Source organism: Medicago sativa, chromosome 5 (assembly GCF_051527215.1).
Source record: "Medicago sativa cultivar Bolivia chromosome 5, Bolivia_mono, whole genome shotgun sequence".
Lineage (NCBI taxonomy): Eukaryota > Viridiplantae > Streptophyta > Magnoliopsida > Fabales > Fabaceae > Medicago > Medicago sativa.
Window position 1 is genome coordinate 51,717,261 of NC_140753.1, and position 18,508 is coordinate 51,735,768.

General features: G+C 32.0%; 1 long non-coding RNA gene across 4 annotated transcripts; it reads left to right on the forward strand.

Moving 5' to 3' along the window:
• The first annotated feature begins 1,318 nt into the window (after window positions 1-1,318).
• Window positions 1,319-5,551, forward strand: LOC146922847 (uncharacterized). 4 transcript variants are annotated; one of them, XR_015012616.1, is made up of 8 exons: window positions 1,319-1,553; window positions 2,045-2,140; window positions 3,548-3,647; window positions 4,100-4,211; window positions 4,549-4,688; window positions 4,811-5,008; window positions 5,091-5,197; window positions 5,319-5,551. It is a non-coding gene; the product is annotated as an uncharacterized LOC146922847 (long non-coding RNA). The 4 variants fall into 4 exon arrangements; XR_015012617.1 differs by having other exon boundaries at window positions 1,392-1,727; XR_015012614.1 differs by lacking the exons at window positions 1,319-1,553; window positions 2,045-2,140 and adding an exon at window positions 3,067-3,201.
• The last annotated feature ends 12,957 nt before the right edge of the window (window positions 5,552-18,508 follow it).

Here is an 18,508-nt window from a genome sequence, read left to right on the forward strand (position 1 = left end):
AAGGACATTTGTTTGTTGTCCTTTTAGGGTGCTGTCCAGTTACCGAACATGTTTGCTGCAGATTTTGGCGACCAGATCAATCGTTTCACAAACCTAATAGACCCCAAAAACAATAAAAGCAGTTCAATCGTTTTTTGTATTTTGTGTTTTGTTAATTCTTTGAGTTTTTCTTTAACAGATTTGCATTCGTATTTATTAGTATAAAAGGGATATAGAAACTGTGTCAACAACTTTTAGCATGTATGAATGGCCATTTGCTGAAGCTCTCCTTTACCAGTACTATTTAAACGTCTATTGCTTGATTGTTATTGAATTTCAATTGCGTTCTATCATGGTAAAACAACTTATAAGCAACTTCTTGCCTGAAAATAATGAATTGCTGTTAATACTTAATAATAATGTATAATAAAGAACAGTATTCTCCATCTCTATTACATACCGTAGCTTAGAATATGGACCAAATGTCGATCATCACGTGTTCTCAAAGATTAATTGTTTGATGTAACATATAATAAACCATGTGATACACCATTTGATAGATATAGATGCCAGGAAAGTTATTGCATTTAAATTTTTGGATGATTATTCTATGTTTAGCTTATTATAAAGTGAAGATCATCTCATGAGAATTGAAACATATTTGATGTAAAATAACCTTTTAATTTTATGGTTTAGTTATTGCTTTCAATCATGCGGTGTCTTTTTGGATTTGGAATTTTAATAGTATTCTATATAAGAATGATGTGTATATTTAAATTTATTTATTTAATAATGTTAGCAGCAAAAATAACATAGGCAATTGGTGTGGCTAATCAAATACTCACGGTTAATAATTATAATGGCCCACTTTAGTTAAATTCACAATGGTAGTAGAGGGATCGATTTCCATTAGTTTCCCACTGATTTTTGCTTGCTTTGTAAACACAAGGAGATTTATTAAAAAACGGCTGTTCACTTCCCCATATAAAAAACCATGTGATAGACCATTTCTCTGCTTATTTGACTCCACCAACTGTTTGTTACATTTTTTTTATTTCAAACGTTAGTATATAATGTAATGTTAATTTAGTACTTTCAATCATCAAATTTTAATTGTTGGCTGATCTTTTCTAGCTCATAAGACCCGTGCGGCGCACGGGTCGGCAATCTAGTAACTTTCTAATATGAATAACATTGCTAACAATTTGTGTCAACCCTAATCCTGATGGTTTTGGCTCCAAATTGTTCTGGCCGTTGGATGCATCTGTGTAGATCTCCACATAATCCAATCAGTTGAGATTCAAATGCTATTAATAAATGTTGTTCCATTTCCAATGTCATTTTCAACCTTCACTCTCTCTCTCTCCCCCTCTATCAATCGCTGCTTTTCTCTACCTCAGCTCTTCTCTTTCATTTTCAATTTTCTCTCTGCTCTTCTCCTCTCTCAGTCGCTGTTTTTCTCCATTATCATCGTTGCTCTTCTCTTCTCCTCTCTCTGCTCTTTCTTTTTTGATTTTATACTCCGTCGCGACTAGGAGAAGTGGGGTGATTTCTTCTCCTTTTCACTGCTATGTGTAAGTTTTCTCCTTCTCCTTCTCGCTTCAATCGCTGTTCTCTGGATCCGGTAACGGTTCCGATTCGTGTGAAGCTTTTCGTCAATTTGTTAATAACACGCTTGAACGCCATCTCTTTTATATTCCGACGATTAATTTTTCGTTTGTTCAACCATATAAACATTCTATGGGAAGGTGATGTTTTATGAAGTTTCTTTCCCTTTAAGTATTTCTCTGTGTACTCAGTTTGTTAACCCTTATTTTGTCAATCATGTGTAATTAATTTGTTTTATTTGCAATGGTATGCTATCTTTTTTTTTTTGTTGATAAATTTCGAAATTGAAATCATGGGTTTGGTTTGTTTTTGTTTCATTTGAGTTAATGTTAAACTACTTCAATTTTTGTATTTTTTATCTATGGATAAAATATTATTCGAATTTGTGAAGAACATGTCTGACTCTATCTAAATATGTATGATTTTGATTTCTGATTTTTTGCTTTGGTTTGAATAGGAAGAAGAAACCATGGGAAAGCAAAGCAGAGGAGACAAATAAAATGAAAATAGGCAAATAAATGTCGAGAATAACGGAACCATGTTGACAATATAGGTAATATCATGGATTGTTATTTATCTGAAAGTGTATTTACAAGTTTTTAAAGGATTGATAAAGATTTATTTCTTTGTTCAATAACACAGGGAATAACAAGTTTCTTGAAATGCATTTTTGATCCATACTTTGTATTTTTCTAACCGAGACCCTTACATAGAGAAACCAGTGTTTCTATATGCTATATTGGTGTTGTATATATGTATTTAGTGCAAATAATAGTTCCTTGCCCAAAAATTTAGTAAAAAACATTACTACTTACTTTGTTATAATCTTTGGTTTGTGGTACCTTCTGACGTTCACTGTTAACGGCACCTCTTTTTGATTAAAAAATAATGTAAAAGCCATTAGCCTGAAAAAAAATAGCAGTTATGGTGTTATACATACGATTATGTCATCCTAGCACGACCATATTAACAAGTTTCGGAGCTGATTTGGCCAAAGAGAATAATGAACAACACACAGGCTGTAAATTTTCTTTTGCTGACATGCTTTATCTCTCCATTTGGCTGATAAAACTGCTTGCAACTAAATACATAAAATCAAATCACTTTCAATTTCTTCTCTTTTCTATTTTTTTATCTCACAAGAGGTTGTGTGTATGTGAGAAAAATATGCCTATGAAATGCTATAATCTTGAAGATTTGTGTTAGGTGACTGCTAATGAAGAGTTTTGGGTTTTATGGTTCTTGAGTCTATATGTTTTGATTTCATCTGCTGAAGTACTACAATATGTTAGAAGTCAATAGCAAACTCCTCTAATTTCACTTTTTCTTTCCATTTTAAGTTGTACTCCTACTTTATGCCCTTTCAATTTGAGATATTTTATGATATTTGTTTGATTGTTCAAGTTCAATAATTGCATTCTTAATTAATTTGAGATAACAACCCAAGAGCCCAAGTACGTTCCAACCATTCTCTTTCTAATTTCTTAATTAATTTCTTACCCTTTTTAAGATTATTAAATTATTATTATTGAGGTAGTAATTTGGCTTCTGTTACATCTTATACAAGAAAACGATGGTAGATAGATAGTAGAAGATTGAGTTGTGAAGATCACGGTGAATTTTGTTTATTCTTTTGAAAGAGGGGAGTTTTGTTCAATTGATTATGTAATAATATTTATTCATTTGATTCTATGCTTATTTGGTACTTTACATTCTAACTATTTGAGAAAAGGATCACTATAACTTAGTTGAGACAAGTCTCATTCTTATTTATTAAATTTAATTGAAATTTTAATTGTTGTTTTGTTTCATTGTTCTTGAGAATGTAATTTTCCCATTTTCACATTGGTTGTTGATTTGAAACTTTGATTGGAATCCATCTACACTATACGATACAACAAAGATTTCATTGTGACTTCAACTTTCATATTGCTATTCTAAGATATACAATAATGAATAGGTTTGGCCATTCACATGGGTTGAATGAGGAAGAGATAAAGGAGTTGTGGGTCCAAGCCGACATAGATGGAAATGGTGTTCTTGACTATAAGGAATTTATGGTAAAGTATTTCACTTGAAATTATATAATCAACAATAAATCATACAAGAAAAGACTATGATATTTGAATTATATTTTTCCTCATATAAACTATATATGTGTTGTGTCTTAACTTCAATATTCATGACTCTGAACTGTGTTGAGATGCTTAATTACTTAGTATCATTAAATTTTCCTAGAAACTTTACCGAAGTAGCTTATTTCATGCCTGAAACATGTGCTTTGAAAAAAAATCATGAGAAGTTGGCTAATTCTAAATCCTACAAATTACTGATAATGTGGAGTTAAGATTTATCTAAATAAACTCAGAAATCATGTATGAGATATGATTCTAAAATGGATGGTGTTTCTTGCACGAAGGTTCTTACATTTTGCAACGAGTATATATGTTAATCCTACTTCTTTACGGGGTGTTCTTCATGTTTAATTAAGGGACTGTAATTTTTCCTGCAGGAAGGCATACAGAGGACAATCGAATCATATCCACATTTGAGGGCCGAAAATCAACTTAAGTCTAAAAGAGAAGGTCCCTCCAAAGCTTCTATATATCTTGGAAGTGGAAGAGGTATGAATAATCGACTATACTCATCTAACTTCTTTGTTTGTGATATTTGGAATTGCCTTTTTGTCCTTAATGTTTTGGTTTTGTAATTAGTTTAACTTCTAAAAGCCATTTAAAAGTTGGCACATTCACATAATTGTAGCAGGACATATGAAAGACATATTCTGATATTCCAAAAAAAAATACGTTGGTCAAAATTGCAAAGATAATGCAGGAAGTTGTAGTAATTTAGGATCCCAATTTGTTCATGTCATATCCTTTCTATTCCATATATCTCATCTTGATATGAAGCAATGCATTTTAAAATTTTAATATGCATGTTTATTGTTGACGTCCGCAGATTTTGATGTATGACCTTGCTGCAATGTGTTGAGTAAAACTTCAACAAGCGTTGAAAAACATTACCAAACATATCCCAACAGCGGCTATGGAGATTTGTTGATAATTGGTTACATGCTTTAAGGCCGCCATCATATATTGGTAAGTTATATCAATCACTGTCCTTTCAAATCTATAGCTGATAAATCTTCAGGTTCGTATACATATACCTGCTACAACAATTAAAATCCTTTCCAACCATATATTATTTTGATTGTTGGCAGGTGTAGACTCATTACCGGTTACAACGTTGTTGAAGACAATTCCAACTATTAAAGCCACTATTAGCTGATAGCCTGATACAAATACTTTGAAGATGATTTCATGAGGTGGAAACAGAAGTAGGATATGATGCCCATTCATGGTTGTGCATGTATATTGTTTTGTCATCTGTTAAGACTTACCTATATTGAGGTTCTATGGTTAGTCATTGTTGGCATAAATTATTTATCTTTTTACAATGACCATTTTTATAACACCCAAACTGCTGGTTGGTGGGTCCAGGCATTTTGAATTTGATCCAGAAAACACTACATGTTAGGCGTATTTCAAAACCACTGCGTAAGAACTATACTGCTGATATTGTTGGAAGGAATTTCAAGGAAATTGAGGTTATTGGTTTGTTAAGTTTTGGCAAGCACAATCCTTATTTAAAGATGTTAAACATTAGTTTAACATTATGCTATATGTACTGTAATGTCTCATGCTATTTATATTTTAATTGAAATGCAGGTCATTTGGAAACTTATTAACAACATATGGAGGCATTTGTTGTTACATGACAGATATACAGAGTATATGAACTAGCTTTCTATTTTATTGTGTGGAGAATGTATTATAATCGATTTAAGTGTGAACTTTGGATGCATTATTTGTCACTATGAGGTCCATTTATCATATCTTTTACAATATTTAGTTTATATCGTGTTGTCAGAGATATTACGTGAATTATTAATCTCTTCAAATACCGCTGTTAAATATATATGACCTGTGCGGTAGCACAGGTGGGAGATCTAGTTAAAAGAAAACGTGAGATACCAAATAACTTTAAAGGTCAATTTCAATAAAAGTATGCTTACTGGTGTTAATATTAATGAGTCGTGGTTGGCGGAGGCGACATTGGTTATGAATTGTAGAAGGGGGTCCATTCCGTTTGTGTATTTGGGACTTCCAATTGGTGGGGATCCTGGAAAATTGAATTTTTGGAAACCTGCGATTGACCGAATAGTTGCTCGCTTATCATCATGGAATCATGGGTTCTTGTCTTTTGGAGGCCATCTGATACTGCTGAAATTTGTCATGTCTTCGCTCCCGGTTTACTTTATTTCCTTTTTCAAGGCTCCTGCAGATATAATTTCTCTTATTGAATCTATTTTTAAAAGATTTTTTTTGGGGTGGGAGTGAGGAAAATAAAAAAATTGCTTGGATTAAATGGGATGATATTTGTGTCCCTAAGGAGGTTGGAGGTTTGGGGGTTAGGAGATTGAGAGAGTTTAATTTTTCATTGTTGGGGAAGTGGTGCTGGAGGATGTTGGGGGAGAAAGAGGGCCTATGGTACCGTGTTTTAAAAGCACGTTACCGTGAGGAGGGTGGCCGTTTGTTGGAGGGGGCAGACATAGCTCGTCTTGGTGGAGGATGTTATCTAATGTTCATGGGGGGGGGGGGGGGGGGGTGGGGTTGGTGGGGGAGTAGGGAATTGGTTTGATGGGAACATTCGACGGGTGGTGGGAGATGGACATGGTACTTTATTTTGGTATGATCATTGGGTCGGGGAGTCGCCATTGCGATTCAAATATCCTAGGCTCTTTGATCTCGCTGTACATAAGGATTGGACGGTGGCCAATATGGAGAGAGAGGGGTGGGAAGAAGGAGGAGAGGGTGGGTGTGGCGTCGACGTCTGTTAGTATGGAAGGAGGAGAGTGTGAGGGAGTGTGCATTATTATTACATAACTTTGTTTTACAGTTTAACGTGACTGATAAATGGAGCTGAACTCTTGACACTGTTCATGGATATTCGGTGCGAGAGGCTTATCGCTTTGTTGCTAGCCATGACGATCACTCGGATAGGAACATTGTCGACAATGTTTGGCATAGGCACATACCGACAAAGGTGTCTCTGTTTGTGTGGCGTCTTCTTTGCAATCGACTTCCGACTCGAGGCAACTTGTTACGAAGAAATATAGTTCAGGCAAATAATTCACTGCGCGTGTTTGGGTGTGAAGTTGTGGAAACGGCAGGACACTTGTTTTTATCATGTGGAAATTATTGTATCTTATGGTCATTGATATCGGCTTTGTTAGGCTTATCTTTGGTACATCATAATGATTTACAACAACACTACCATCATTTTTGTTATATGCATGGCGGGACTTCCTCGGAGTACTCATGCTTATTTTCTAGGTATTTCGTATGCTTCTGTTTGAGTGATATGGAAAGACAGAAACAAACGTATCTTCCAAAACGAGGCATCACACTCTCTCGTTCTTATGGAGAAAATTAAACGCAACTCGTTTTTATGGATGAAAGCAAGGAACATATCTTTTAATTACTGTTTTTATGACTGGTGGAAACATCCGCTCCTTTGTATGGGAGTGCATGAGTAATTTTTATTTTTTGGTTATTTGAGGGTGCCTTCCTTTATTTGGCATCATGTAGTTTGTAAATATTCAGCAGTGACTCACTTTTTGCACGTCTTGTGAAGGGTGTTTCATGTGCAGTTTTAATATATCTCATTTTAACTTGCGAAAAAAAAAACTTTGATGCCCACTATCATGCGATCCTGGAACCAATTAGTTTGATCCGTTCCTTTTAACAATACCTTATAAAACATAGCACAAATATATATTGAGAAAAGTTGTTAAAATGATAAATTTGTTTTGAATATGCATGATTATTACTAATTTACATTTTGTGTATAAGTATATTATTCGATGTTAATTTTTCATATTATAAGATAAATTGATGGTATTAATAAATGATATATTTGAAAAACAAAATAGAAGCATATAAAAACTTGTAGAAGATCTTATATTTAAGAACAATTTGTTTTTTCTTTCTAAAAGATCTTATAATTATGCACGGAGGGTTTTATCACATTGCAATCTTCAACTTAGCTCTAATATCAAGTTACATGAGCTGGTGTTTTTACTGGAATATATTTTCTGTTTACTATTAAAGTTTGGAGTTTGTCACGTTATTCAGATTTTTGAGTTGTTGGATGTACTCCCTACGTTGTTAATTATAAGCAGCTTCGTTCGTTTAGGTAGTGAAGATTTTTTTTTTTTTTTTTTACTATTTTACTAGAGTGGGGATGAAGATTTGATAACTGTAGTCGTTATTTAAAAAAAAAGTTAAATAAAAGGGTGTGGTGCTAATTGGAGTCAATTTGACTAAGACCAAGACTATGAGGATTTTCAATCAGTAATGGTTTGGCTTTTATTTTCTTAGCTGTTTATTATTATTTTTTATTTTATGCCATGTGAACAAGGATTTATATAAAGGTGGGTATAGTTTGGTTAGACTTTTAACAAAATGAAGAATGTGTATAATTTGATTAGGCTTTTTCAATCTTCGATTAAATTACCTATCATTGGTTCCATTGGCGGAGCTACACTAACACAAGGGGATTCACATGAACCCCCTCGCCTATAATTGTACTTTTGTTTGATATGAATCCCCTCATGTTTAAGTTTTGCACCAACTCAACTCACACTGCAAAGTCAAGCATAGTCCAAAGCCTTGTAGGACTGCTAAGCCATGTGCAAGATTCAAGGTGAACATGAAATTGTAATTGTAGTTTAAAATGTTTTCGAAAAGGGGCATATATTAATGGATCATCGAATCAATTGTGTGAATCTATTTAAAACACCTCGCCATTAGAGTAGAAGGATGATCGTGCCATTTGTTGGTACAAAATAACACACAAGTTATTGAACTTTAAACTATTTTTTATGTCAAACTGACAAATTATAATTTGTACGTTGTTTGAGAAATCATGAAAGATATGAAATTTTATGTATCTATTTAAAATAATAGTTTTTTTATTGAATAGAAAATTTAAAAAAATATATAAATTTTGTGGTTTAAGTAAGTAAAGTAAGTAGTAAAATAAACTTTAGGGGTTCATTCTTATGGTAAAAAAAAAAGGCTAAATTGCATTTTTGATCCCTTAACTATTTAGGTAGTATCGCTTTGGTCCCTTAACTAAAATTCGATTTATTTTGGTCCCTTAACTTCTTTCTGTTACACATTTTGGTCCTTTCTATTAGTTTTAATTCAAAAACGTTAGGTTTTCTTCATCTTCTTCTCATCTTTTTCATCTTCATATCATCTTCATCAACCTTCAACAACAAGAATCCCAGAAAAATTTCAAAAGAAAATGAAGAAAACATAACGTTTTTGAATTAAAACTAACGGAAAGGACCAAAACGTGTAACGGAGAGAAGTTAAGAGACCAAAATAAATCAAATTTTAATTAAGGGACAAAGCGATACTACCTAAATAGTTAAGGGACCAAAAATGCAATTTAGCCTTAAAAAAACTTATTTTGAACTTGAAGATTTTAGGTTTGAATCCTCTAATATCTTGGAAGGAAGATAAATGTAAATACATTTATAAGTACTTTTGAGCCATTTTGTATTATAAAAAAAGTAAACAGAAAACTAATTAAGAAAAAAAAACATATTACAATAAAACTACGTATCTTCTATATATCATTTATATATCATTTATACATTATAATAATTATTACAAATGGGGGATGAATGGATAAATAATTGTCTTGTGATTTATATTGAGCGAGATTTGTTAGACAATATTGAACATGAGGTTATTATTCAAAGATTTATGAACATGAAACCGCATTTATGACAATTGAAGAGTATGTATGTAATTTTTTTGAGTGCAATGTAAATGGAGGGCACGGCCGTGCCACCTCCCAGGATGGCCTTTTGCTGCTTTTGCTTAGGATTTAAGCTACTCTATTTTGGTTTTGACCAAAAAGCCCTTTGTTGCTTGTGGAACATTCTATTGATGTAATTGCTTAGATTTTAAGTCGAATGTATCCTATAAATAGAGTAGCTAGCCATCACAAACAAATCATCTTTATTCTTGGAATTCAATAAGTGACAATTGTCTTTCTTAATAAAGTTCTTCTTTTATTCCTTTACTTTCTTGTTATTTATTTTATGCTTTTCTTCTTCTTCTCTATGTTTACAATGAGCATGAGTGAGTAGACTTCTTTGTCTTGGAATTGTTGGATAAGTCTAATGACGTAATCCGAATCAAACCAAGCCTTAAACCTTAATTCTATGTAACCCTAATTTCTAATCTAAATTCACCGTTTTAACATGAATTAACCATTATCAAACTGTGGAAGCGAACGCGGAGAGTTTGATAATTGTTAATTCATCATCTCAAATATCAAATCATAAAGCGAACGCGGAGCTTTGATATTGGAACAAGTGAATTTAGACAAGGATTGCGAAACATGAGAATAGTCTAGCAAACCTTGAGACATATAAAGTTTCGAGCTTCAAGGATTCCAAAGGCAATCACCCATGAGAATAGGTGTGGTTGTTGGAGGAACACACTCACTGACTTCGAGAGAAGCTTTGATACGCTAAAGAGAAACTTGTCTTTAGAAATTAGGACTAACGTAAAGTTTATTTCCAAACACACTCACCCAAGGCTCTTTTTATTATTTTATTTCTTTTCAATCAACTGAAACCCTTTACTTTATAATCTTTCTTCTCCTCTAATCATTCTCTAAAAGTTAATTAAATTGAACAACTCCCTGTCGAAACGATACTCTCTTTTATTACTACTTCGATAGACCGTGCACTTGCGGTTTGTTCTATCACTTGTCTTGAAGATTATGAAGTGACTGAGGAATTATATCTACGGTATCTTTTAGTAATCCGAGTGTTGTGTACCTTTCTTCATGATTGTTTGTTTGTGATGATTGAAGAAATGGTTGTGTGTTTTCTCTCGTCTTTGTTTGGATTGACCTCAATTTGTTTTAGCAAAAAATTTGCCAAAGGGGGAGATTGTTGGATATTTGTATGTTGGCTGCACTTTTGCTAAAACAAATATTCAAGTGTGATGTTGGACATGATGTTCCAACATCCTGGCATGGTTCAGTGTGCCCTGCACTTGTGCCATGTTTTACGCACGCATTATCTATTTAAGGAATTCACGCCTTATTTCTTGTTGGCCAAGCTACATGCTTATTAGACAGAATCAGATGGTTTATCAGTTCCTAAAATTGTGTCAACAATTTAGGAAGCTTTGGATGTGTTTGGTTTGTTCCGTAAGATGTTCCTACATTTTAGGACTTTCCATATTTGTTGCTGATTCTTGTGAAATGGATCACCGTTTGTTTGTGGATTGTTCTGAAGCCCAACAAGAAGCTATGACCCGTATTGCTTCAGTATATAAACGAGACTACAAAACCTAATTCACTATTCAAATCGTCATTGAAGTTTAGATCTTTAGGGTTTTGAGTCTGTGTTAATTGTGAACCTTTTGTGTATGACCTTGATACATGTTAAGGACTGAGTTTTGTTGTGTTGTAAGTGTTCATTACTCCAAAGTTGTACAGGAAGGAGCTAGGTAGATTATGTACTACACCAAAGTTGTGAAGCACAATGTTAGGTAGTTTGTTTGAAGGTAACTCCATCTTTATGTTTGAGTTTGTAATCTAATAATCACAGGGACTGTGATTGATTGTGGGAAGTGAGATGGGATCTTAGATCTAGGAGTTCATAGGTTGAAGTCAATACAGGTAGGTCCTAGGTCTAGAGTTGTAAACGAGGAGTTTGCTGAGAAACTTAGAATAAGGACTACACTAGTGGATTTCCTTCCTGGCTTGGTAGCCCCCAGAGAAGGTGACGCTGCACCGAACTGGGTTAACAAGCTCACTGTGCCTTTTAGCTTCTTGTCTTTTATCTTTGCTTTGTTTTGTTTATTTCAGTTAGCTTAATGTTCTAAACATCTGATTCAACATCCGTAATCTCTATTCGGTGTTGGAACATTGCATAGAACATCTTAAGGCTAGCGTGCCAGAATTTCAAAATGAGCTGTTGTCTGACCTTTAAAAGGACACGCAGCGTGAGTTAACTCACGCTGTGTGTTAACACATGCGTGACTTAACTCACGCTGGGGGCATATTCGGAAGTGCAGTTGGGAGCAAGCAAAACTTGATTGAAGAAGAGCATTTTTCATAAGTCGGGAGTGCAACGACCTAGGGCCCATGCCGGTAGGGGGCCCAATTTTTTTTTTTTTAAGGTGGAGGGTGTATATAGAAATATTTGGTTTTTGGGGGTATATATAGCAAAATTTTCTAAAAAGGCCCCAATTGACATGATGAAGCGCTGGGCTGAAATATGTTAATTTTTTTGGCTCTTTTGGCGCGATTTGCTATATATACCCCATGTAGCACAAAAAATTCTATATACACCCTTCTATATAGTATCAAAGAATTTGGTGATATTTTTTGGGCTCTTTGTTCCTAATAATGTGCCTCACTAATATTAAAAATATCGATGATATTTATTATTAAATAAGTTTGATTAATTTTCATAACAAAACAAATTCTATTTTAGTTGAAAATGGGTCTACTAGAGAAATTAATCTTAATCTTGTCTTTCAAAGATTCAAAAATAAATAAATTATATCAATACAATAATGTCAACTTTCCTGAATTAATTGAAAGGATTATATAATTGAATTTGACAATGCAAGATCATGCGAAACACATTCATCATTATGAAACCGATACAAGATCACTACAAAAAAAAAACACCGATGTGAAACGCCTCAACTTTTTTGTTTTGTTCTTTTTGTCAATAGCTGCATTTGACATACGATGTTTTGGGATGCTAAAATTTCAGTCTACTTCGCATGTGCTATTGTTCTCTACTTCTACGATATTTTATTTTGTTTTGGTGTCTATAGAGTATTTGATTCATTTCTAGATGTTGTCTAAAAAAACATTTATTTGGTAGTGAACAACGAAATAAAAAAAAAGAAATGAAGAACTAATAAAAACACAACAATGAACTAAAAAAATTTATGATATATTATTTAAGTGACCCTTTTCTCATATTATGCTTAAGATCCGTAAAACTCTAGGAACGGCCCTGGGTCCTGGCAACGCCAGCGATTGGTTCGTATACATTTTTTCCTCTTTCAACACCAAATGCCTTAAATTGAATTTGATTTTAGATATATTTGTGGTTATAGTGACACGATCTCTTTTTTTATGACCCAAATTACACGAGTTTTTTTTGTTAGTTTTAAGAGTTAAATATGTTTTTAGTCCATATAAAATCACAATTTTTTAAATTTAGTTCCTATAAAATTTTAATGGTAATTTTAGTCCTCGATAATATTGTAGTTTGTAAAAATAGACTTTTTAAAAAAAAATGTGCACTTTTAACTCTCCAAATCCTAATATAAACTATTAATTAGCTAAATACATGTAAACTAATTATTATAAAGAACAAAAAACCATACCAGCCAAATTTGATCTCTCCAAATTTTCCACAGCCAAACAAATGTACTCTTTCCCCCAAAACCCATCCACACACATGCAAATTCTTATTCAAAAAGAAAAGTCACTCATGATTTTTTAGTCTAATAACTCTTCACTCTAAACTTGCAATCTCCCTCATCTTTGTAATTTTTTTTAATCTTCACAAAACACCAAGAAATATACTAAACATAAAATACCATCCCCAATTTAGAACCAAATTATATCAGTCAAAGATCAGATCACATGAACAATCATTTTATACTAAACAAAACACTTTATCTTAAGTTATTAAATGTCATTACGTGGATAACCTCTTAAACAGAGTATAATCTTCACTTTAGTATCCAGCTCATACAATTATAATATTCTCAATTACAAGAGAAAAATACACCAACATGATATTCTTTATTAGCTTAAGAGCTCTTAGTTTAAACTCACACACATACGTATTCAACCCATGCAAATTATGAAGTAGGCTGGATTTCAATTCCAACCTCAACTCCACCCGAGCCTTGCATTGTAGGTTTGGTGTTGCAATACTTGTATGATATCCATCCTATGATGGAAATGATTACAATTCCAAGGGGGAAAGCAATTTTTAGTGTCAAATTGAAGTGAATATTGACCTCAATGTTTGATGGATGCAAAGGAGGTGGTTGTAATGGGAGTAGAGACGGAGGCGGAGGCAGAGGAGTGTTGTTGGTGACACCATCAGGAAACAGAGGTGAGGGAAGATCACTTCTGGTAACAGCCACAGAATGAGTGAAAGCAAGGGGTGTAAGTGGCCAAGTCTTGTCAATGACAGAGTCATAAAACAGAGGTGATGGTGGATCTCTTCTGGCCGCAGTCAAAGAGAGAGTGAATGTCAGGAGCATCAACATCAATACCAGCATTTTCATTTCCTTCAAAACACAAAATTGAAATGTGAAAAGCAAAAATAATGCATGATAGATGAAATATTGAATTTAATGACTAAAAAACAGGGTGTGATTCTATACTTCTATATGTGTATCTTTACTTACCCTTCCATATAAGGAGAATTTTTTTGATAAATGTGATAGTAAGAGAATGACGGACACAATTAAAAGAGAAAACCCAGAGTTTTTGTCATGTTTCCAAACTCCCATGAACACTCCTGATTTCTTTTTTTTTTTTTTTTTATAAAAAGAAAAAGGGCAACCCGGTGCACTAGACCTCCCGCATATCAGGGTCCGGGAAGGGGTCCCACCATTTGGTGTATTGTACGCAGTCTTACCCTGTTTTACATAAGAGGCTGTTTCCAGGACTTGAACCCGTTACCTTTCAGTCACATGACAACAACTTTACCAGTTGCGCCAAGGTTACCCCTCTCTTTTTTTTTTATAAATGCTTATCTTATTATACAGAACACCCTGCACAAGCTTTGCATAATAGGCGCTGCCAAAATGGCGAACACTGCTGATTTAATATACAATGATATCCAAGGGATTGAATTGAAGAGGTAATAAGTAAACACAGACATGTTTGGCAGCCTATTCCAACTTTACTGAAGCATTACAACAAAGGTTAAGAACAAAACTACTAAAGTATACATTTCAAAGAGTCATGGGGATCAATTTTTTTGCAGACACAGGTCGGTGACGGCATGCAAACAACAACTTATTTACTGTCCAATCCAAACTATCAAGATCAGACAATTTAGATTCCGAATTCGAAATTTAACTTTGTATGTTAATTAAAATCTAAAATCAGGCGGTTCTTAGATGTTCGATCATAAACACACCAGTCTTTACAGACAACAAAGGTTAAGAACAAAACTATTAAAGAAGTACAAATTTCGTAAAGAGTTAAGCGCGTGGCTATGGCGCCATAAAAAAATGGTAACAAAGGTGAAGTTGAGAAGAATACCAAATGAAGTTGAATGAAATTCAAGAAATCAGAACGTCCTTGAGTATAATGCAACACACAGAGGTCTCAACTTTATGAGTTCTACCTGCAATATTGATTGTATAGAAATCAATACTCAAAATTTAGAGTGTGAAGGAGATTTTTAGCAATATTTGAAACATGCTAACAGCTAAGCCAAAGAAAATGATCGAAATAAAGATGATGCATTTAGAGGCAACAGATGACATGCGAAGGAAAAGAATGAAACTTACTTGAGCACTGGAACTTTACACTAGCAGGATCATGACTAACATAAGAATGGAAGCTCGCAAGGTATATAGTTTTTTTTTTGAAGAGGCTCGCAAGCCAAGGTATGTATATAGTTGAATGGTTTCTAAGCCAAATATAGTAACAATAGCTAATAGATTTGCATCTTAGCTTTTTCATACTCCTTCCTTAAATGGTAGTAATCTTTAGGCTTAAATATGGTATTGGTCCCTGCAAAATAGGTCAGTTTTGGTTTTAGTCCCTGCAAATTTTTTTTATAGTTTTTGGTCCCTGCAAAAATAGGCCAGTTTTGGTTTTAGTCCCTGCAAAATTTTTGTTTTTGGAAATAGTCCCTGACCCCAATTATGTAATAAAAAAATTAAAAAAAATATTAAAAAATTCTGGAAAAATGAAAAATTAATAAAAAATTGAAAAAAACATTAAAAATTCTGGAAAAATGAAAAATTAATAAAAAAATTGAAAAAAATATTAAAAAATTCTGGAAAATTGAAAAATTAATAAAAAAATTGAAAAAAATATTAAAAAATTCTGGAAAATTGAAAAATTAAAAAAATATTAAAAAATTCCGGAAAAATGAAAAATTAATAAAAAATTGAAAAAAATTATTAAAAAATTTTGGAAAATTGAAAAATTAATAAAAATAAAAAAAATAAAGAAAAAATTTAAAAATTCTGGAAAAATTAATAAAAATAAAAAATGATTAAAAAATAAAATAATCTAATAAAATGAAAAATAATGATAAATTCTGAAAAAAATAAAAAAGATTAAAAAATTCTGAAAAAATAAAATTTCGAAAAATTAAAATTCTGGAAAAATGAAATTTTCGAAATTTTAATTAAAATTTTCGAAGTTTTAATAAAAATTCTGGAAAATTTCATTAGTATATATGTCGAGCTTAAGTTTTTTCAGTGTATTTATTTCCAAAAAAAATTTCGGGAATTTTGTGTATTTATAAACCAAGAATAAGGGAAAAAATATGTGTATTTATAAACCGAGCTTAGGTTTTTTGTGTATTTTTCGAAATTTCGAAATTTTCATTAGTATTTTTTCTAGGAATTTTTGTGTATTTATAAACCGGGAACTTTTGTGTATTTATAAATCGAGAATAAGGGAAATTTCGAATATATACTAATCAAAATTTCGAAAAATACTAATGAAAATTTGAAAAATTTCATTTGTTTAAAAATGATTAATCTTTTTAATTTTTTTCGAAATTTTCGAAATTTTTTAGATATTTTCCAGAATTTTTTCAGAATTTTTATTTTTCATTAAAATTTTATTTAGAATTTTTCCAGAATTTTTGTTAAAATTTAATTTTCCCAGAATTTTAATTTTTTTTAGAAAATTTCAAAATTTTATTTTTTCAGAATTTTTTAATCTTTTTTATTTTTTTTCAGAATTTAGCATTATTTTTCATTTTATTAGATTATATTATATTTTTAATCGTTTTTTATTTTTATTAATTTTTCCAGAATTTTTAATTTTTTTCCGTATTTTTTTAAAAAAAAATTCATTTTTATTAATTTTTCAATTTTCCAGAATTTTTTATTAATTTTTTATTTTTCCAGAATTTTTTAATATTTTTTTATTAATTTTTCAATTTTCCAGAATTTTTAAATATTTTTTTCAATTTTTTTATTAATTTTTCATTTTTCCAGAATTTTTTAATATTTTTTTCAATTTTTTTATTAATTTTTCATTTTTCCTAAATTTTTGCAGGGATCAAAAACTATAAAAAAAAATTTTGCAGGGACTAAAACCAAAATTGACCTATTTTTGCAGGGACCAAAAACTATAAAAATATTTTGCAGGGACTAAAACCAAAACTGACCTATTTTTGCAGGGACCAAAACCTATAAAAAATTTTTGCAGGGACTAAAACCAAAACTTGCCTATTTTGCAGGGACCAATACCATATTTAAGCCTAATCTTTATATATATAATAAAAGTAAATAAAATTAAATTTTGGTGTGAATTGAATCCGTGTAGCCACGCGCTTCTATTTTATTTTATATATATAATAAAAGTAAATAAAATTAAATTTTGGTGGTGAATTGAATCCTTTACTAGAGTGTTGCCACGCGCTTCTATTTTATTTTATATATATAATAAAAGTAAATAAAATTAAATTTTGGTGGTGAATTGAATCCTTTACTAGAGTGTTGCCACGCGCTTCTATTATATATATAAGTAAAGAGTAATGCTAACAACAAGAAAATTGCTGTTCACACATTAGAGAAGGCTGAGACACACATGTAAAATACGTTTTTGCCCCCTCGGCAGTTAACTGCCGAGGAATTAAAAATCCGGCTGCAGTTAACTACCGAGGAATTCCTCGGCAGTTAACTGCCGAAGTTTTCTGAACATAATCAGAACGCACAGAAGCAGTTTCCAGTTTCATTCTTTTGCTTCAAACACATCCAAATTCACTCCAAAGCACATTTTCACGAATTGCAAGCCAATCATCACCACATTATCACAAGTAAGTACCCTTAATCATTGCAATGTTATTGTTAGTTTGTTTAGGTTTATTTTTTAAAAAAATTAGAGTAGTTTGCATGTGGTTAGGGTTGATTTTAAAATTGACAATTTAATGATTGCATGTGTAGTTTTTGAATTGATAAACGAATGTAGTTGTTGCCTATGCTGTTTAAATGACAATGTGGCTTTGAATGGTGGCAAATGAACACAATTTGAATATGTTTTATACTTTGCACACATAGTGTTTGATAAAATTCCTCAATGACAATTTTATTGATTATTTAGTTAGTTTATGTTATGAGAATTATATTGAATGATGTTTAGGTTATGATGGAAATGTTGCACACAAATTATATTGAAATGATGATTATATTGGATGGTTTTAGGTTTAGTTATGTTTATGTTTATGGAAATGTGAATGATGTTGAAATGATGATAATAATGATTATATTGAAATGATGGTTATACTGAATGGTTTTAGGTTTAGTTAGGTTTATATGAATGATATTAGGTTATGGAAATGAATGATATTAAGTGTATATTGATTTTTTAGTGTATGAATGATTTTAGGTTATGGATGATGGACATAATGATGATTGTAATGATGATTTTAGTTTAGGTTATGAATGATGGACATAATGATGATTGTATGACTGATTTTATGATGTGTAGATATGGCCGATCAGGAGCCCATTGATCCATCTAGGATGATTGGTGGTAGGCGTGCGATGACTCAAAGCCACCGGAGGGA